Source organism: Phoenix dactylifera, chromosome 1 (genome assembly GCF_051530095.1).
Source record: "Phoenix dactylifera cultivar Ajwa chromosome 1, Ajwa_hap1_PhDact_Kaust_v1.1, whole genome shotgun sequence".
Classification (NCBI taxonomy): Eukaryota; Viridiplantae; Streptophyta; class Magnoliopsida; order Arecales; family Arecaceae; genus Phoenix; species Phoenix dactylifera.
The window spans coordinates 3,237,300-3,259,914 of record NC_143190.1 but is presented as its reverse complement, the minus strand read 5'-3'; the positions used below and the strand labels follow the sequence as shown (position 1 = coordinate 3,259,914).

General features: G+C 35.4%; 1 pseudogene across 3 annotated transcripts; it reads left to right on the top strand.

Moving 5' to 3' along the window:
- Nucleotides 1–10,825: 10,825 nt before the first annotated feature.
- LOC103722525 (auxin-responsive protein SAUR71 pseudogene) lies at nucleotides 10,826–22,563 on the top strand (annotated as a pseudogene). 3 transcript variants are annotated; one of them, XR_015975974.1, is made up of 6 exons: nucleotides 10,826–11,401; nucleotides 11,545–11,657; nucleotides 18,085–19,833; nucleotides 19,975–20,089; nucleotides 20,184–20,242; nucleotides 22,436–22,563. The product of XR_015975974.1 is annotated as an auxin-responsive protein SAUR71 pseudogene, transcript variant X3 (transcript). The 3 variants fall into 3 exon arrangements; XR_016399676.1 differs by having other exon boundaries at nucleotides 11,552–11,657; nucleotides 18,085–20,089; XR_015975973.1 differs by having other exon boundaries at nucleotides 18,085–20,089.
- Nucleotides 22,564–22,615: the final 52 nt, after the last annotated feature.

Here is a 22,615-nt window from a genome sequence, read left to right as displayed (position 1 = left end):
GTATGAATGCACTAACAAATCTGAAACATCATGTGTAGAAGAAGAGCAGCATCATATTGCAAATTCATGCTTAATGGCACATGAAGATGAGATATATGAGGTACATGCTAAAACTAAAAACGATTTTACATTTGATGAACTTCATGATGTCTTTTCTGATTTGTATTTAGAACATAAGAAACTTATTTGTAGGAACAAGAACTTGAAGAATGAAAATCAAATCCTAATAGATGAAAAACTAAAACTGACTAATGAAATTGAAATCTTAATTAAAGAAAATAAAGAACTAAATCAGAGAAATCAACTTCTCACTGAAAGCCATGATAAACTTAAGAAAAACAATGAATTGCTCTCAGAAGATAATGAAAAATTAACTAAAGAAGTTGATAATTTGAAACCTACTGTTGAAAGATTCACTCTCAGCTCTGAAAAACTGAATTTAATGATAGAAAATTTAAGAGCTGTATATGACAAAGTTAGATTGGGATATCAACCTTGGTACACTCAAAAATCTTTCGAGAATATATTTCTTAAATCCTCCACTATTCATCCTAAAACAATTTTTCACAAATCTGGTGAAACTAATAAACAGAAACAGAAAACTGAAAATTCATTATCTGTTTTTGCTAAATCTATGTTGTTTAAATCTAGCAAGAGTATGCAGAAGTATATTACTTGTAATCCTAAAACCTGCAAACTAAGAGACAAAATAGCTATTAAGAAAATATGGGTTCCAAAAGGAACAATAATAGCTAACCTACAAGGACCCAAAAGAGCTTGGGTTCCTAAGTTGAAAATCTGAATATTTTCTGCAGGTGTGTCTAGCACTCAAGGCTCCAACAAAAGATGTTAATTTAGACATTGGGTGCTCTAGACATATATTAAAGAATGAGACTTAAAATATAATTAAGAAGAGTGACTAAAATGGAAGAAATAATGAAATTAGTAATCCTTGCATCCTCTCATATTGAAATTGTAGCTAGTATTAATCATTTCTGTGATATAAGTGATACTTTTGGTATGAAAAGAAAATATATCTAAATCACTCCATCTTTCTATATTATGCTTCAGTTATTGATGGATAATTTGCTTAATCAATACTCTTAGAATAACTCTTTGAATTCTCTATATGCTTGATTGAGAGTTCTTATCCATGGCATTATCTTCTATTGAATGTCTACTTGGTATATTTTTTTATATATGCATTAAGAATACCAAGATTAAAGAGTCTAGTTTTGGCATATAAAATCAACTCATACTAGTATGGACTTAATCTCAAAAGACCTTGTCATTGGTTCACTTAGATTAATTTTTGCAAGGTCAAAGTTTGCTATGTATGTCATCTAGAAAAATAAACTAGAATCGTTTCTAAATTTGAAAATATTGTTTCCACCTTTTAGCCGTTGGAAATTCTCCATAAGAACTTATTTGGATCTCTAGGATTGTGAACCTAGGAGATAAGCTCTCTAATTTTGTAATTATGGATGATTTCTCAAAGCTAATGTTGGTTTTATTCTTGGCACTTAAATTGAAATATTTTTTGCTTTGGCATAAACTTACAAAAGGTTTCAAATGAAAAAGGTTTGCAAACTATGAAAATAAAATTGTATCATGGCATAGTTTTGAAAACCAATTTCTTATTAAGTTGTGCACAGAAAATAATATTGAATACAATTGTTTCTACACCAAGAACACCATAAATAAAATAGGGTTGATAGAATCCTTGAAGAAATGAAAAAGACAATGTTGTATGATAGTCATCTACTTAAATGATTTCTGTTAAAGGCTATCATCATTGCTTGTCATACATATGGTTTCTATTAGAAAACTCCTTTTGATCTTCTGAAAAATAGAAAATGATATATTGTATATCTTTTATATTTTTCAGTCATACATGTCATGCTTGATATGTTCTTATGGAAATAATGTCAAATCTGATAAAACAAATATTTCTTTGGATATCACTCTTCAAGCAATGTATATTGAAAATTCAATGAAAAGATATTAGTTGTAGAAATATCAATTCATACTATTCTTATTAAAACTAGATCCTTTATTGAGAATATAGTTTATCATTTTGATTCTATGTAACAATCTGAATTTTGATAGAAACAACTGTTTAAGATAATTTGATTAAAACTTAGCTAGCACGTCTTATTGATAATTATCTTATGCAAATAGAATCTAAGTTAAATTGATTCTGAAAACAAAAAAATTTGATTTAACTTTAATGAATCTTTCTATTGCCTCACATGCTTGTCCTTGAACCATTTTACTTAATGAAGTTATCTCTTTAGTTCAAGTGACTTGTGCTTGCTTATACTTAGGCAATCTCTTGAGTAAAGTGACTCAAATTCAATTATTGTCATGTCTCATGTTGAGTCATCTAGTTAAGAAATATGTTGTATGAATGTTTTTGTATCCTAGAGAACCTAATGAATTGCCTTCAAGAAAAGAAAAAGATTTTGCTAATGATACAGAATTTATGAGCAAGAAATTTCAACTTGAAGGACACATCGATGAAAGATACAATAAACATTCCCTTGCAAACAAAAAAAAGAGAGAGATTTTCTTCAGCCAAGGGTGTAAAGAATCTAAAAGGTATTTGGCTTGAAGAATGCTAAATGCACTGGTAATCTAAACTCTTCTCTTGCGAGTTAGTTGAGCAAAATCAATAGTGTGAAATTATATGGTTGCATGATTAAACCTTTAATTGTTGATCATCTTGATATCATGCTTCATTCTCATGCTAGTAATAATTGTTTCATGGTGTGATTAAACTACCTTTTTCTATATAATGCATAACCATGAAATACACAAGCTTATGCCTCAAACCTCTAATTCAAAATAACTTGTGATAAGCTATGAATCATTGGGCATAATGAAAATGCTGTTTGCATGGTATATATTTATATGCAGCATATTAGATTAATTTTTTATTCTGCTCTTTCATGTAATTACTTGAAATAATAAAAAGAAAGAGAGATAAAGAAAAGAAAATGAACAATTATTCAAGGGAATACTCCAATCTTTAGGAAAAGCAAAACAAGCATAATATATTTGGCACATTTGTGAGACTAATATGAACATTCCTTTTGGAAGAGATAAAATCTGTAATTAATTACATAAAAAGTTTGAAGTGAACATTTTAACCCTTCTATATTGCTCATCATAGGGATGGTGCTAATGGGGAGGCTAGTGGTAGTACCCGGCACTATTTGACCCAACTATTCGGTGTAGGGTATATTAGGGACGGCACAAGAGGGAGGCTAGTGGTAGTACCTCGTGCCCCTTCCAACTCCACCGGATAGGGAGCAAATAGAGTATAGAGCATAAGAAGGTAAAAATGAAAGTATATAAGAAGAATCAAGTCAAATTTTTAATCACTTGAAAACACACCTTTAGGATAAAATCAATGTAGAATTATATATAAATAGGGAGAGTTTATTTAAAAAGAATAAATTTTGATCCTTGACATGCTTGCTCTTAATGTTTTAATACATGATGTTATGACTTAATGCATATTATGTTTTGCATGTAACATGATGTTATGAATTATGTGTTTTCAATATTCAAATAACAAAGATCTTTCCTAAATATAACTTGTAATGCTTCATGCCTATAAAATTTGATTGAAACATGTTATTACCAACAACAACATCATTTTGTTTTAATGAATATATTTTGAAAAATAAAAGAAAAGAATAATTTGAATTTGCAAATTAGGCAAAATGAATTGATTCTGATTTATCTTTTATCTTGTCTAACATTAGTACATAATGTCCTCCAATTCGTACCAAAATTCAATATGAATTACAAAGATTCTGGATGTACTCTAATGTTCTTGAAATATGTATTTTCAATCTTAATAATTTAAGATGAGCTACAATGTAGAAGATGCATATCTCAAATTATAATCCTGAAAGCCTCCTTGAAAATTTTTATGAAATTCAGAATCTAATTTTGTATAAAAGCTTAAACTTAATTTAAAAAATGCTTCTATCATTGCATTTTTGTAACTTTCATTATATGCTTCAATGATTGCATCATTTTGAGGAATAACTCAATATGATTCCTAGATGAAAACTACGGTCTAAGAAAAATAGAATTAATTTTGATGCCTTGATTGTTTGCTCCGATACGCATCTGAAACATATCATTTTCTATCTTATAAGTTTATTAAAATTAGTCTAAATGATGCGTTTTTCAATGATCTTGATTGCAAATGAATGGTTCTAAACATATGATATTATTTTGATATTAAAAAGATTTATGGTGCTTCATATATACATTGCTGAAAAACTATGACTAAGAAATTAATATTTTGAATATACACTTCTACATAATTAAATGCTTCTATCATTAAAAAGAAAAGCTATTTTTAAGAAGAGAGTTAATGATCCTAAAGCTTAGAATATTTCAACTCACTTCAATAATTCTTATAGGAAAGAAAATGTAATTACTTTTGAAAGAAATTTGAGCTTCAAAAGAATTATTTTCTGATTAATATTTCCATACATATTCAAAAAAAAAAGAGGAAATATAATTTATTCTTGAAAGATTAAAAAGAGTGATTGATATAAATTTTGAAAAATTCTAGATCACTCTACATTCTTGATATTATAGAAGAACAAAAAAAAGGTTTGAAAGAAAATGCATCTTTTGAGGGGGAGCTTTAAATACTCAATCTCTTTATTGAAAATTATCTTCAAAGTTTAAACTCTGAAATGGAATGATTAATTAAGGGGGAGAAAGAAAATTTCAGAGTGAGAGATCATATAGAACTTAATCGTATAAATTCGCATCTAAAGATGAGACAAAGAATACTAAATGTAAAGTGGTATTAAACTTTGTGCTTCATTGAATATCTTTTGAAAGTTGGATTTCCATCTGTATTCATCGGTAAATCATTTATTTCTGAAAATTTAATTGAAAAGGATTCCATCTGTCTTAGTTTTGAAAATTTATCTTGGAATCTACTTATGAGTTCTTATTGGCTTGCACTTTGGTGTTTCAATCCTGAGCCAATTCATTTTAATTGATTTTGATGCTATGATCTTTAAAGGAGTAAAAGAAAGTTTTTAAGAGAGCTCTAAAAGAACTTTCAAAGCCTTGAATTTTATATCCTACACTGCATAAATTCATGTTTTGGTATATATGCCCCAATACTTTTATATCATGAAAGAACTTTGAAGTCATTAAGAATTAAGGATTCAACATAATCTTATGTTTTTTCGAGTATATAAGTTTTGATCTTTATTTGCTCTTATACTATACTCTGAAAATTAATTAGATTGCTCTCATCTTGTTATATACTTAATATATATATATATATATATATAAAGATGTTGAGTTTTCATTCGTGCCTTCTTTGAATATTATTCTTGATACTCCTTGAAATAACTTGAAAAAGATTCCATCTACACTTGATTTAAAAAATATCTTTGGAATCTACATTTAGAGATCACTTCTGGCTTATATCCTAAATATCTCATTCCTAAAGCCAAACACATAGAAATAAGATATGATTTTATTAGGGATCATGTGCAAAATGGAAACATATGTATTGAGCATATATGCACTGAAAAATAATTAGCCGACATATTCACAAAACCCTTGAGTGAAGATAGATTCTGCATGCTAAGGAGGGAATTAGGCATATGTGATTCTTTTTATTGAAGAAATATAAAAGGGAGCAAGTAGTTTCATGATACATTCCTCCAATTTCTAAAAATCCATGAAACATGAGTCAAACTTGTTATCTATAGATTCCTTACTCATGTATCATTGTTCCAGAAAGAATTTATAAGGATTGGAAGCAAGAAAAATTTTTAGAAACAAAAAGGAAGAGAAAAGAAAATTTCTGCACTTGGGTCAACCCAACCCAGAATAAGGTCGACCCAACGTTGAGTCGACCCAAGAAGTTTCTTGAGTCGACCCAACGTCGGGATCCCACTGTTAAAAGGGGGACCCGTGAGCTATCTAGGGCACTGTTTACCCTTTGTCCTCTTCCGAAAACCCTATTCCCCACTCTCAAATCTTCTCCAATCATCTCCAAATAGTAGAATACTTCAAGATCTTGGAGAAATGGGACCCAAGAGAGTTGTAGCCAAGCGATCCGGGAGAGTCTCATGATCTTGTTTAGAGCCTAGGATATGTATCTTGCTTCTTCTCATATGTATCTTGCTTTTCCCTTATATCTTTAAATCTTGATTGAGGAACATTGTACTTATCTTTATTTTGGGCATTAATGTATGAAAATGTTCCTATTGTGATCAATGAAGTCTGAAGTTTGTTCTTAATTGCATCTTTTCCCATATATATGTTTTTGATGATAACAAAAAGGGGGAGAAGAGAAGGAAAGAGTATATAAAGGAGAAGAGAAGAAAAGATAGAATATTCACTTTAGAATATATAAAGGGGGAGAAGAAAAGATAGAATATTCACTTTAAGAAAAGAAAGAGTGTTTCATTTGAGAAGTTAAGAAAGAGTATTAATTTTGGGAGAAGTAAAGATAGTGTTTAGAATATGTAAAGATAGTGTTTAAAGAAAGAGTATTAACTTTGTGAGAAAGAGTGAGTAAAGAAGTTATGAAACGAAAAGAGAAATAAATGGACAAACAAATTGAAAATCATATAAGAAAGCTTATATATCTAAGGGGGAGCAATTTGTAACAATGAAAATCATCAGATCAAAAAATTTCTATCATAATTCAGAATTTGGCACGCTCCTCTCGCACCCCGATACATAACCTGAAACTCATATGATATCTCAAATTTTTGAAGTTTCATTGCTAATGAATTATAAATGAAAGGGGGAGCCATTCAAAAAGTCAAATTGGCAAATTTTGAATAATATAGGGGGAGATTTCACAAGTATATATGAAAAGCTGAAATTCTGAAATTCAATCCCTTTTATAAACTGATTTTAAAGACAAGTATCAATAGGCTTATACTCTTTATTTTGTAATCATCAAAAAGGGGGAGATTGAGGATGATAGTGTTATTTTGATGATTAACAAGTAATTATCTAGAGCATGCTATAAGTTAAATTGATACTTCATTTATAAGTTCATTACTCTCAGTACATTTGTTTAATTGAAAATATATATATGGTCTTGTTCATTTGGATGAATCTAACCTTGAGAATGCAGCAAAGTGTGGATTGAGTCGACCCATAGGTTGATTGGGTCGACCCCGGCACATCTAGGAATCATCTGGCACACTCCTGCAAAAACAGCACAAATGAACAGTGAGTTGGGTCGACCCAAGGTAAGCATGAGTCGACCCAACCTCCAAAGAACCTCAAAACGCAAAGGAAGAATGCTCTCTGGATTCACTGAGAGGGTCGACCCACACAGTGGTTGAGTCGACCCAAGCTTGAGTCGACCCAAACTCTGAGAGGGTCGACCCAAAGGGCAAGACAGAAAGACAGACAGAAAACGGTTCTCTGGAATTACTGAGAGGGTCGACCCAAGAAGAATTTGAGTCGACCCAAGTGAACTTTGAGTCGACCCAAAGAATGGTTGGGTCGACCCATGGGAAGAAAGGCTGAAATTGAGGGTTCTGTGGTTACTGAGAGGGTCGACCCAAGAAATGGTTGAGTCGACCCAAGGCAAAATTGGGTCGACCCAAGGACAGGTTGAGCCGACCCAAACACGGGCTGAACAGTAACGGCTAGTTCTGCAGATGTACTTTTTGTCCTTCCCAAGGCATGTAACGGCTAGTTTTTCAAATATGACGAATGGGGCTTGTCCAAGGAAGGTTGAAAACTATTTAAAGGGGCACTATTCATCAAAATAAACAACTTTTGAGTGGGATATCAAAGAAAACACAAGAAAACAAAAGAGCCCTAATCTCCTTCATCAAGAGCTTCATTCAAGAATCAAAGAAAGGGATTGAGCACATTCAAAGAGGCATCAAGAGCTCCTTCCCCCCTTGAAGAGTGAAGCTTCCTTGACAAAGAAGAGCAAAGCGACTTCAAAGCGATAATTTCTTTCTAACTCTTCTTTGTAGTTCATATTGCTTTATATGCTCATTTAGGAGTTTAAATCTTTTCTTTTCATTTGTTTTAAATACTTTGTAAAGGTTCGTTGGTAAGCCCGCAAAACCAACAAAGGTTTTTGGTAAACCCGGAAAACCAAAGTTGTATAGGTTCGTTGGTGAGCCCGCAAAACCAACAAGGTTTTTGGTGAACCCGGAAAACCAAAGTTGTATAGGTTCGTTGGTGAGCCCGTAAAACCAACAAGGTTTTTGGATTGTGAGCCCGGAAAACAATCCAGCTGTAATCCGTGAGATTATAGTGAATTCCCAAGGGTACGCTTGGGGAGTGGACGTAGGTGCTAAGGAGAGCACCGAACCACTATATATTGGTGTGTTTGCATTGTGTTTGTGATTTCATTTTCCCTTGCTTTATTTTCTATTCTTGTATTAACTTAACTCACTCAAATAACCTAAGAAAGCATCCACCGCACTTAATTACGAAAGTTTTTAAAAGCACTAAAATTTAGAAGAAACCAATTCACCCCCCCCCCCCCCTCTTGGATTGTCACCTTGGGCAACAAGCCACCTTCCGTGCGACGGCGTACCTGCACAAAGTCTCACTGGTGGTTCCGGTGAAGACCCTCCGACGATCAAATTAGAGTGGATCTCAAATGAAGCCAAAATCCCTTAGGCATTATCTGATGGGGTTATTTATAGTCCCGGTAGAGTTGCTCAGATGGCGGAGGTATTGTCCATCCTCATCATGGGAGGAGATAGCTTTTAGTCAGATGGCGCGCAGCTAGAGCTTGCTTGAGGCACACAGTGTAGGCCGTTCTTATGAACGGTAAGACGTTGGTAGATAGGGCAGGGCATGACTGGGGAAGCAGGGTATGGTCTCTAGTTGATATGTCGTGGCGTGGCCAGCAAGCAAAGCATGGTGCAGTGAGGTTGCTGCGGGGTATGGTCACAGCATGGGAACAACGAGATTGGCCTTCTGAGCTCGGTCTTCTGGAGTCGGCCTTCTGAGTTTAGCTTGGCCAGAATTGGATGGCTTCATGCCGAAAATAGGACGTTCCATTTTGCCTCCCATCAAAATTTTTTTAATAATAAATTTTTAAATCGTAGACTGGATCCATCCAATCTAAGATAGTATACTTAAAGATATCGCTATTCTGCAATTATCAAAAGAGTGGCCAACATTTAGCTCTCTGTGATGACCTGGTGATGACGCTGGTGAGATGTCTTTCCTCATTTTCTATAAAGTTTATTTCTTTTGCCCTTAGCCGGAATTACAACAGTGAATGCTGCCTACTCCTACTTTACACTATTAAATAAACTGTCCAAACGGGGAAACCGTACTATAATCGGACTACGGAAGCCTTACCAAACCCCACCACCAACAACGACGGCGGAGGCGACGACGACGTCATAATAAAATTTTATATGGTGTTCCTACATTCCACAACGAAGATAAGTACTCCTTTGGGTACAAGAAGATATGTACTCCTTAGCAAAAAAAAAAGAAGAAACCGATATGTACTCCTTTGGGTACAAGAAGATATAGGCATAGCTTATCCCGTCGCAAATCACGGAATAAACTAGAAGAGAGGGTGGAGCACTAAACTTGTATATTACTAGATTAATCACATGATCCGGTGTTGATCCACCGTCCAATTAGGTCCATTGGTGGACCAACGTTCACCCTCTCCCTGTTTGTATGGATAACATTGCTTTAGGCTTGCCTTCATATGCTCGCAGTCTCCCACCTTTCCATCTACTCCCGAACCGGGCCAAGTCGAACTTGACTTCGATGGTGTCCCGGTAGAAGGAGACTAAGGAGAGACAGATTTTGTGATTTGTGATCACAACTCCAAGTTAATTGTTGCAAGCGGGCGGCGCTCTTGTAACATGATTGTTATAGGAGCGGAGCTTAGGGCAGCATGGAAAAGCATCACATATCGAGGAGTATCTTATGCGCAGATAACATCCTCCTGGAATAAGACTCTACTATGGTAATTGAGTGGATCCAGAATGTAAAGAGACAGAACGGCGACCACCCATTGCTATGGTGAGAGACTGCTACTCTTTTTAGATTGCTCATATGTACCGGGAGACAAACAAGGCGGCAGATTGAGTCGCTTTCTTTGCTGCTCATCATTCAGAAAAGGTTCTATTGATATGATCTCATACCGCCTTCCACTTTTATACTATTTTAATTTTCTTGATTCTGCTGATTACATGCATATTAGATTGAATTGGGCAACTGTTAAAAAAAATAAAAAAATAAAAAATAAAAAATAAAAAAAAGAAAGAAGAAGCTCGGGCTAACGGGGACCGGAGTTGAGTGAGTATTTCACCTAACCCATCTCAACGTTGAACCGGTTCATGAAAGTTCCGATAAACCTAGACGATGTACTTGTGATGCTTCTAGAAGCGATCTGCACGGTCGAAATCACGCGTGTCCACCCGAGCAGTTCGATTGCCGCTTATAACAAATTCTTTTCCTAAATTGAATCTAGACCGTCCAGGTCCACTCAACGACCGCCACACCACTTTGATGTTTGTCCGGCGACACAACGGATCCACTTTTACAACCACTGCCCGTTTCCCTTTATCGTCCGACCTCTCTATTGCTGTGGGTCCCACACGTATGTGGTCGTGGAAGGATCCCGTACGAGGAAATGGCTGTTCGGTGTTGGACTGCGTAGTACATATTTGTACCTGCAAGTTCTCTCGGTGTACCTCCCACTATCTCCTTCTTTTATTAAATAATTAACTATTTTTAAACTTAAAAATAGTAATTGTCGTATAAATAGTAATTTTCGTCCATAAATAGTCCCCGAGGACGACCCAATCAAAGGACCTACACGCCGCTCTCTCTCTCTCTTAGTGACTCACTCTCCCTCCCGTTCTCTCTCTCTCTCTCCATACATATATATCGATCTTCATTTGATCTGGGCCGTTGGATAATAGATGAAGCAGATGATCAGACGGCTGTCGAGGGTAGGGGATTCGTCGCAGTCCGAGAGGAAGGAGGGGCGGCGGCGATGGGTGCCGGAGGGGCACGTGCCGGTGTACGTGGGGGATGGGGAGGAGGAGGTGGAGAGGTTCGTGGTCCGGGCCGAGCTGCTGAGCCGGCCGGCCTTCGTCGAGCTTCTCCGCCGCTCCGCCCAGGAGTACGGCTACGAGCAGCGCGGCGTCCTCCGCATCCCCTGCCCCGTCCCCGTCTTCCGCCGCATCCTCCGCTCCCTCCTCGCCGCCTCCGCCGCTGTCGCCGCTGATGAGGCCCAGGTGGAGCTCCTCCGCTCCTTCGACGACGAGTTCCTCGCTCTCGCCGCTAGCTAGCCCAGAGCCCCTGACCCTATGTCTGGGGCTTCTCTTTATTCCGGTTTTGCCCTTCTTGGTTCCACTGTACCAAAGTTCGTCCCTTTTTTTTTCGTCTTCCGGTATTGTAAAGTCTTTTTTTTTTAAGGAAAAAAAAGAGATATTTTGGGTTTTGGCGCTGTAATTTTTCTTAATTTTTGTTATACGAATTGACAAAACTGCCCTTGACCCTTGGAAGGATCCAGCGAAACGGGACGTTAATGGTATTGTTCGAAGTGGAGGATCATTTTGGTCATTTGACAGTGATCATCAGGGATCGTGATCGGATCGTAGTGGCCTATTATTTGGACGGTTGGTATTCTTTGATTTTATTTAAGTTAATTACGCTATTGCCCTTCACGTTCGTTTTCGTGCGGCTCGTTTTCTCACCAGATCCCGAGGTCGTAAATCTGGGTGAAGTCGTCGATGATCCGTTACTCAGTTATAATATTTTTTTTTTCTTTTTTTTTTTTAATTCTCTTGGTCACGGTCTCTTAGAGTTCCTCCAATTTGTGTGTTGTTACTCACAAAACTTGCGAGGCTTCTAGCTTGGAGTCCATCTTGACCGTGGGTTATATTGTTTGTCTTACCTAATTCATGGCATTCGGGTCTGTTTAAAAAGGATCATTTATGGTTAGCCAGTCTCAATTCTCAATCTAACATATAGAATCTATTCCAATGGTAGATGCGAAACCTAGCATCGGCCATCCACCTGATTTGGATCCTATAAGGATCATTCATAGAGAGTCGTACGATTCTGGCTAAACAACTGTCATTCATAGATGAATGATGTGGCAACTATCTAAAACTGTACAACAATCTGCGGTGCAAGAAATATGCACCACAGATGATGTTGACTCGCCATTCACTTTTGTGCATTTTTTTGATACAAAAGTGAAGAATTGGACACTCCCTTGTTTTCTCTCATAAACATAGGGCAACGAGTGGATGAGACATCCATTATATGGTCATTGACCCCTGATGGTACACAATTTCTAGTTGGCATTGGGACTAATTGTCCCACTCTCCCTCAGGGTCTAACTACGAAATTTGTTCCTTTTTAAGTAGTACATAATCATGATGAACAAAAATCTAGTGTGCATATAATATTGGATAGCCTGTATGTTAGGGTTATACATACTGCTATGTACATACATAGGCATATCATATGCTGATCCTGTATGATCATGCCCCTTTAAGCTGTGGGAACCCCCATAAATTGGCGATTCATGGATATACAGCCAAAAGTTTGGCATTGCCATCACCATTCACCATTGCAGCCTTATCCAACCATTAAATAAAAATAGAGATCTTGACAATTAGTTACAAGTTCAATAGAAGAGGGCCCTATACCATTAGCTGATAAACTTAAACAGTGGGCTTCTGGTATCATTTCCCATGATAAAAGCTCACTTCAAGATGGTATTTTCACATTTCTATCAATTTACGTGGTGAGAATAAAAGAGTCGGTCCAGCGTGAGTGGTCAGCTATTGACGCAGAGAGGTTCTGGCATTTTGTGAGAGCAACTACAAAAAGATGTTTGATGACATGGGATGGATGGAACTAAAGATAAAACATCTCATTAGTAAATAATGGGGACAATTACCTAATGAATTCTTCAAGGCTTCATTGGACATGTTCGATTAGGGACAATTATCTTATTCTCCAGGAGCTTACTTCAACGTATCATTTCATAAAATCGAATGGCAAATAATACAAAGATGTTTATTTATGGGGACAATAAACATTAGAGAACATCTTGAGGTCCTTTAGCAATTTCTTAGAAAGCATATAGTGTGGCTCTTTTTTTTTTGTTGGAGACCAAATCTAATTTAAAGTAAATTACATAAATCTCATTGGTGTTTATGCTTACTATAGTTACACTTAGTAGTTTGTAAAATCTGCACTTATACCCAGTTAAATTAATTGTGTTAATGAGACCGTTTGCCTCGTATAAAAAATCAAAATTGTCTTTATATAGAAAGGAGGATACACACATGTATTTATGTCCTTGGTAGATGTTACATTACTTGAGCTTATTTGGGTCATTTTGAATTTTTTTTATGACAGTTTTTGAGTCCCATTGAAGGTTAATGATTTGACTAATATTCTATTAATTATAGGTTAAAATATTGGATAAAAATAAAACTAAGGGATAAGCAAAGGTTTTTCAAATTATTAGTTGCAAGTGTAACATACCCCTAATCTTAAAGGTATTTTTGTAATTTTTTCTATAATTTATCTAGTGCTCCATCAGTCATGTATTACAGTATAAGGAAACTCGTTAGCTCAACTCAAGAGGTAATCACTTCATCCTCACCATGAACATTTCAAGAGATTGCTTACATTACACCAGTTTCGTGTCTATGTTTTGCTAGATTACAGTTGTCAGAATCATGCACAATCACACCCTTTATAGCATGTATGATTTTGGATATCGAAGTTCTCACATATTGCATGCACAATCTTGGTATAACAGCTTAGAGCAATCTCCAAAAAATTGGTATATCATAGCATGAACTCCAAGCCTCGATCGTTCTTCATTCCAAGTGACCCTATACCTCTAGAAAAGAAATAAAAAGATGTGAGCGACACATCTCAATAAGTAAACCTTACACTACCTTATTGGATCAAGCATAAGTTTTTATATGCATCATTAAATCATTTAGAAAAGATAAATATGACTAGAAAATAGAATATTTCAGAATAACAGTATAATCATAAATCAATCATGCTCTTGCAAATGCATAAATCATGCAAAATACATAAATATGGTTTCCGGTGCATATACATAATCATAAATCTTATTAACTTTATAAATTCATAAATTATTTGTCATTTTTCCAATCATAATTCATAATAATCATCTTACACTAAATACTAAAGTCATCTTATACTCGTGATAGGATATCATGCCTGCTACTATAACTCACTGGCGGGGCCATATGCTAAGCTACTACAATCTATTTGCAAGGGTCATATGCCAAGCTACTATAACCTACTAGTGAGAGCCTTATATAGCAATCTAAGAGACTATAGTCGTATTTTTCTTAAAACAAATTTTCTTAAGTCAAATTTCTTTAAATCATATATAAATAAAATACTAAATAGCTTTATAGACTTTATAGTCCATAAATAAGTCTTTAACAGTAGAATAATCATGAAATTATTCTTTTCATAACAAAATACAAATTTTATAAATATGAAATTCATATTTCATATCATTAAGATTAAAATATTCATGAAACTATTATTTCATAATAAATCATGAGTTTTATAATATCATATGCTTGATCCTTAATTTTAAGAAAATATGATATCTTCAATATTCGATATTATTTTGGTATTTTCATTTAAATCGTAAGCATGAAAAATATGTAGAAAATTGAAAACTAAGAAGAAGTGTCAGAGTTACTTACCCCTTTCGTCTTAGACATTTAAACTTTACTAAGCAAACCTGCTAATTCTATTTAAATATTAAAAGCAAAATTAATTCCTATTAATGACTTGAATAGTATTAATAGAACAAGAAAAAGGGACACTAGACCAAGTGTCCGATGGTTTTGGGTGGATAATATTTAAGCGATTCAATTAATGAATCGTAAGGCACAGACTCAGTCGGGACCAAGATCATTCAAAAGGGTTCATCATTAGTGGGTTTCATAGATACTCAATAGAGCCTGGGGTGATCGATCTAACAGTTTGCCCGGGCATCAAGGCGGTTCGAGGCCTCTTAGCAGCGGTCATCTCAGGTCCAAAGAAAAGATAGATGGGACACTCTATTGAAATCCATATGTCTATTTAGAGGGAGAAATAGGGAGGATATAGAAAGAAGAGACGAAGAGATAAAAGAAACTAGAGAGAGAAACTGGAGAGAGAGAAAGAAAAAAGAAAGGTTGGGATGGTCGATGGTCGTACCAAGAAACATGGCTGGCAACCAGAGGGGTAGGACGGCTGGTGGTGGTGATCGGCCGGATAGAAATCAAGAGAATAGGTCTAGCAAAACATAGGAACTAGACCCTTTTCTCAATTTTTGGCCATTGGCTTCTCACAAACGATCTTGGCTCCACCAGGGGAGAAGGTAGGGAGGTCGTGGACTCAATCAAAAGTTTGACTCCAAGAGGCGACAATGCCGATCGTCGAAAAAAAGAAGAAAAAACTTGCCAAAACAAGGGTTGGTGAACAAGGGATTAATCTGGTTAATTTCTAGCCGATTTCTTGGTTGGTGACGTGGTTTAAGATCATGGAAGGAAGAGAGGATAAAGGAGAGGAAGACCGATGCCTTAACTTGACTCCGTCATCATTGGTAGTCCCAATTTCTGTCGGGCACAAGAACGGGCAACCATGAACTCTAACGAGAAAAATAGAAAGAAAGAGAGAGAAAGAGAAGGTGCTCATCGAAGGAGAGTTGGGAAGGGAAGAGGGGTCTTATTAGTAGAGGAGGCCTAGGGTTCCAATGGCCCTAGGTCTTCGATTCCTATTCAAAGTCACTGGAAAGGAGCTCTTGTTACGTGTGTAACACGTGCCGGGCCAATCCATGGGCCAAGACCCAGGTCAGGTTGATCAAGTGGATCGGGCTCGGACCGAGCCTTCACACAATAGGTGTCTGTAATATTGTTTAACTCTAGGCACATCTACAACCCATCTAATAATATTGTTTACTTATTGATATTAAGGGAATTAGACCAATATGTTAGCAAAGACAATGCTGCACATGCCATATACATGAGGTTGGTGGTCATGCATTGAGTATGAAGCCATGTGCTAGATGCATGTGTGTTTGTTTGAGGCATAATGCATCCCTCTTTTTATGATATTAGCTAATATAAAACTGACTTGAAAACGTCAAAAATGATCCAAAAAATTATTTATGTGATAATAAAATGAGTTATATATATTTAAGATAAAAAATATAATTATATTTAAGAGGATGCTGAAAAGAAAAAAAATGTTCCCACCAATCTGTCTTCCCTCTTTGACCTTGCTTCAATTTTTAGGATCCTTACCCTATGAAGAACTAGTGTCATTTCTCACTTGACTAGATCATAATCCAAAAACCAAAACCTTCAAACTCACCAAAGTCCTTCACATTCAAAAACCAAAACCTCTTTGATGCCGGACAGCAGGGAGAGAAAGGAAGAGAGAAGAGGAAGAGAGGAGAAATAGGGAAGAAGGAGAGAGGAGGGAGGAGAAAGAGGAAGAACTAGGCTTCGTACCTAGCCCCACTCAGGGTTTCACATGCCAGAGCTTGAAGAAAGAGAATCAATGTTTTATTTATCATAGCATAACCCTAAACAATGTACGGACCCATATATATAAGATCACAAAATAACAAAAAGACCCCTATAAAGAAAACAATTTCATAAAGCCCTAAAATGACAATATGCAAATAAACCCATAACATAAAATCAATCCACAATAAAATCTAGTTGACTAAACTGGCTGGACCCTGTAGCGACCGTAAACTCGAGTGATGGCTGACCTGGCACTGGTGTCCGCACTACTCCTAACTCACAAAACTCCTTGTTGACTAGCATTTATAATCAACCAACAACCCGCATCACTTGAGCGCTTGCTTCACCGCTGCCTCACTTCCGACCTCTTTCACCTATTTCTCTTCTCCTCTCGACGTTCGATCCTTCCAATCCCTTCTCTCTAGGGTTTTAGGATTGCCACGAGAATTTGATCCAATTCGATGCCTTTTCCAATATTTCAACCTTTTATTTATTTGTATTATTTATGTTTATTGGAAGAATTTAAAGGACCACAAGAGATGATTATTTTTTATATTTTTTAAACATAAGTTTTATTAAAAACTGATCTTTTTCTTCCTTTTTTAACCGAATCTCATGGAGATATTAAATAATGTAGCCTCTTGCTATCCTGAATCATGAATCAGTGGATAATGTAGAAATTTTAAAAGATATTTTTTTAATCTAGGTGACTCAGGGATGTGGCAACCGCCGCATACTTATAAAACGGCTTCCATCATGGCATCATAATAATCATAATGGAATAAAAACCAAAAAAACTTAAAATTTTAAATTCTAATAATTAATAAATCCAACTAACAAGAGACATATTACATCAACTATTTCATCAAACACTATTCAAAATAAAAAGCCTATAAATGGTTCTAATATTAAACTAAGAAAACAATACATACATATTCTAAGCTACATAGGTATGACCGACTCTTGGTACTATCTCGTGCCCATTATACTACCTTGCCAACGTCTAAATTCCTGAATCTAAAATGAGAGAAATGTCCAAACAATAAGCTCAACACCTAGTAAGTAATGAGCACCTCAACTAAATAATTCAAATAATAAATTAAATAAGTTTATAATTCAAATAATAAATTAAATAAGTTTTATTCTTAATCGTAAGTATATAAGCAATGTCAATACGTCTATATAAAGCAAAATAAGAATTTTCATAATTTTTCAAATACTCAATTTGTATTCATAAATATAGTATAAAATAATATATTCATATTCATATTCATATCTACAAGAATAATTCAAAAATATGGTAATTCAAACTCAACAGTCTTTACAGCCATGACCATATTTATATTCTATGGTCAGGCCACGATAATGAGCTTAAAGAAGGTAAAAGTTCTCACCTGGTTTTGCTGTGTTTTGTTTTATTTTTCATGATATAGCTGTTGGAATTGAATCACTATGTTGTGTTGTTATACTGTTCACATTAATGGCCCTACTGACTACTGTGCAGTGGGGACAGTGAGAGTGGTAGATGAGGACATAGACATTGTTACTTCCAATGAAGTGGATTAGGTATCCATTGCAAAAGCTGCAGCAAGGGCTCTTGGCCAGCGAAACACGAGCTGTGCCAATTTTCAAGACATAAACTGATGGTCTTAAGAAACTTGACACGGATAATAATGATGAAGATGATAATGGCACTTTTTTTTTTCTGTGTTTGTTAACATTCTGCTTTGAACTATCTGCTTCTGTAATTCATTGTTCTTTCTCAGGCATCGAGTTATTTAGCACCGGCCCAGGTGACGTTCACCATCCGAGTAAAGACATGGACACTTATCTGAAAAATAAGGTTGTGAGTCTTCCATCTGGTATTATCATACTTATGTCAAGTTGTAGCATCTTTGTGTCGTGTTAAGACAATTTTCTAAGTAGGATAATGATGATGATGAAATTGAAAACAACACCACAAAACCAATGGATGCAGTTATAATCTGTGCACGAAATGACGACGAAATGAGTCTCTAGAGGTATTCATTTTTTTATGAGGACGTCGCTTTTTGCTGTTTTGCAATTTGCAATGGTTGTTTAGTAGGTTCTATGAGATCTATAAAGTGATAGTGGTTCATCTTTTCGACTTTTGATCCTGTTTCCCTTCATATTTTATATATTATCATTGTTTTTTTCCTTTATATTTTATATTATGGTTGCTTGAACTGTTTCATTGATCTTTTATGTGCCAAACAACAATAACCAGCTGTTCCAATGTAGTCATGTCGCAAGTTTATGAAACACCTTCATGGCTTGCATGGTTTGATAGGGACATGGTGGTTCTTTTGGTTTAATGAGGCTCTAATCAAGGTGTCCCCTAACTTACCAAGTGCAGTGCATTCTCACCTATGAGACTTAACAGAGGTGGGATCTTAATCTCCCAACTGATAGAGGAGAGAGAGTTCTGAGCAATCTCCTAAGCCAATTTGTTAAATTTCTTAACTAGTTTTCATTTACATGTAAAAATAATAATGAAGATACAACTCCTTTGCAGGCTCCATAGCAGGAAATTTTGTATTCTGTCAAAGAAAGCTTTAAATTTAAAGAGTTTGTTTCACAAAAGGCATTAGGGTCTTTAAAAGTCAAATTCTAGAGAATAGATTCCATAAGCTCATGTAAATCTTGATTATGTTATATATTTCAAAGGTTCTTATGTTAATAAGACCTGCGACAATCTTACCTGAAAAACTATCATAAGATGTTTATGCAGGATGTCAAATCTCAATTCAAATGTGGATCCAATTCAATATAACCTATTGAGTAAATTGGTGATGCTTAATTTTTAATCCTAATTATTTGGATCTGGTTGTGCCCTGAAGGACACTGAGTCTCCTAGAATGGAAGCCAAGTCACTTGAATTTTCTGGTTTCCTTTCCCCTAATCCTCTACAGAGGATCACCAATAATGCCTCTGTCTCCATGCTAAGTCACAATTTGCAAAACATAATTCCAAGATCATGTCTTAATGCAGTGAGTCACTATCAGTTTATATAATCTTCAGTAGACAGAATTGCATAAAATTTTCTGTTTCATCTTTATCTCATCCTTCTTTAATCTACATAAGAAATCCTGTGTTTTTACATTTCTCATTTATTTTTTTGAGGAATTGGACGATGGAGATGCAAATGTGTATATTCATCATGGTATCATCCTTCCAGCTTTTCCCCTCTGCACAGCTTGGCTTGATTGTAACCTTAAAAGTGGTGATAAAGGTAGTAGCCATGTCTTTCACCTGCTATTCTGAATGTGATCACTCTCTTTAGTGGACCGGGCATCAAACTCAAAGTTAGATAATATGTCTGACCATATCCTTATAACCTGATAATAACCCTGTACTTCGTCAACATTGTCAGGGAACTTTGTAGCTGTAGGATCAATGGAACCAGCTATTGAAATATGGGACCTTGACCTTGGATGTGCATTATAAATCAGAATCTTCTTGTTTGATGTCGTTTATGATAATATTTGGTATGTTCAAATAAATATTTTGTTTCTATTCTTTGAAGATGAGGCAAAATATATTAACTTATAGAATCCATATTCTGTACTTTATGTTTCACAGATTGATGAGGACAGACCATTTATGGAACTGGGAGGTGTTCCAGCGAAGAAAGAAGAAAGGTATGTCATAAGTTACTTCTGCAAGTGCAATATTTTCAAGGCATCATAATTTGATTAATGTATTCACTTGCTTCTACATGTGCTTAATTTTCTGCTATATATTAGTAATGCATAATGACATCTTTTTTTGTTTGACGATTACATATAATCTTGCAGCTATCTGTGTAATATTTTGTTCCATATTGATTGGCATCAACATTTTCAGCAATGACATTATTTAGCAAGAAAAGGATAGCCATATGGCTTCATATATTTTACTAGAACTGTCCCTTTATACACTATTTAAGTACACAGATAATAGACGTAAACTTAACCTTTATGATTTTATCATTGACCTCAAAAATTGGAAACATCGTACATGAGCATGAAATGTGGATGTGGATTTGTTGAAGATCCAGATTATATGTAAAATTTTAGTCATGGTATGCTATTCCACACCAAACCGGACGGTACAGAGCGCTACCAAGGATACGATATGAGTGGCATACTGATACTCAGTACGTTGAACTGACCTTTGACTATGTTCTTAGAGACTCTTTGAGATCCTTTGGGTTCTTTTCTACTTATCAATGAATCCTTTTGAAAATTGTCTAGGGTCTTGAAACCAAGGTCTGAGTTTTAGAATATGGCCTAGCATCTTAGCAAGGCTGTTGAAACATATAGGTGACTATAGTTACCCTGCATTGCAAATTGACACATTCCGAACCAATTGGACACAGTATACATTTTATATGAAGGATTATTTGATGCATACCTAAATGGGTTAAATTTCTCCATCCTAGTACTTAAAACATGTCTCATAAATTGTTTCTACATTATCTATTTTGTATATCTAAATGGTTCCAAACCATTTATGATAAAACTTCCCTATAGATTGATATAAAATTGATATTAAATTTATATGTCATATAAATTAATATAATTAAAATTTCTCACCCTGGTCCAAGTGGATTCAATTCACTATTAAATGGCCCCACATGATAGGCATTTCCAGCATTCTAGGACTATAAATGCATTTGGGCAGATTTGGATTAAGAATGATCTCTACATTGTTTTTGTTGCCCTTAGTTGCGAAAATCAGGAGTGGGAGCTGGTGCAGGTGCAAGGAAGCTCATATCTTATAAACACTTTGAAGTAAAGAAGTATTTGAGAAATAAGTGTTATTTCAAGTTTTGGGGGAGCTTCGACGCCACCCTAGATAGAAGCTTCTGGCTACTAAGATGTGAACACAACTTTGATTTAGATAGGAACTTATTTTATGTGGCATTTAATTAAATACTGTTCAGTCTGATAAGCAGTGGCTGAGAGAGAGGGCAATTTTTTCTAATAATTGGATCCAGAGCTAGGCTCATTAAGCTGGCTATGAATCAAGTAGGCGCAGTCACGTCCTACAGTTCGGGACTTGATCGGCAGAGTCAATTTGGTTCCTGGATTTTAGTTATCTTTCATCTACCATATTATATCTATTGTATTACCCAGCATTTCATATAGGGTTTTGGGGACTACTAGAATATATATGCAAGATGCCAGCCTTGGCTGGTACTGGTACTGATTAAAATATCTTTCTTAATGTTGGCCATCCACAGATTGGTTGTTCTGCATGTTAATTGGACCATAGAAGATGAGCCTAATTGGTCAGCTTGAAAATCCTAAATGGAGATAGAAATTAATTCAGTTTGAATGCAACTAAGTTCAAGATTAATGAAAGCTTAACTCAAGCATGATTCAAATATGAATTTCAACATTTAATGAATTCAAAGTTAAATAAAAAAAACTCAAGCTTGAAACGATCTTAACTGACATACTAGGCCCATCGGATCTAGGATCCAAAAGCTATGTATATATGCATCTGCTTTCGAGCCTAATTGAGCCGAGCTTTGATCGAACCAGGTCTATTTTTGGCTCGACTTGAGATTAATTTCGATCCTAGATTGCTACTTCAAGCTTGGTTCGTATAGCTTCAGATCAAGCTTAAACCGAGCTTTCTCCCAACTAGCTGAGCGAGTCAAGCTCAAGCTGTTCGGATTGTTTGCCACACCTAATTTGTAGTCAAATTAGTTTCAACATTTTAATAATGCGGAAATGATCTTAAACCAAGAGTTGTTTAGATTGCTGGTTCAAGCTTGGTTTGTTTAACTTCAAATCAAGCTTAAACCAAGAGTTGTTTAGATTGTTTACCATCCCTAATTGCAGGCAAATTACACCACCAAACCAAAGAAAACTGGAGGATATGGGAGAAGAAAAAGACTTACCAACATCACCATAGCACGAAGCTTACAGTGGTATTTTAGAAGTCATCAGAAGATCAAAACACTCAACCCTGTCAAGAAGTCGACATCTCTTTACGTTTGCTCATCTTCAAGAGTAAAATAT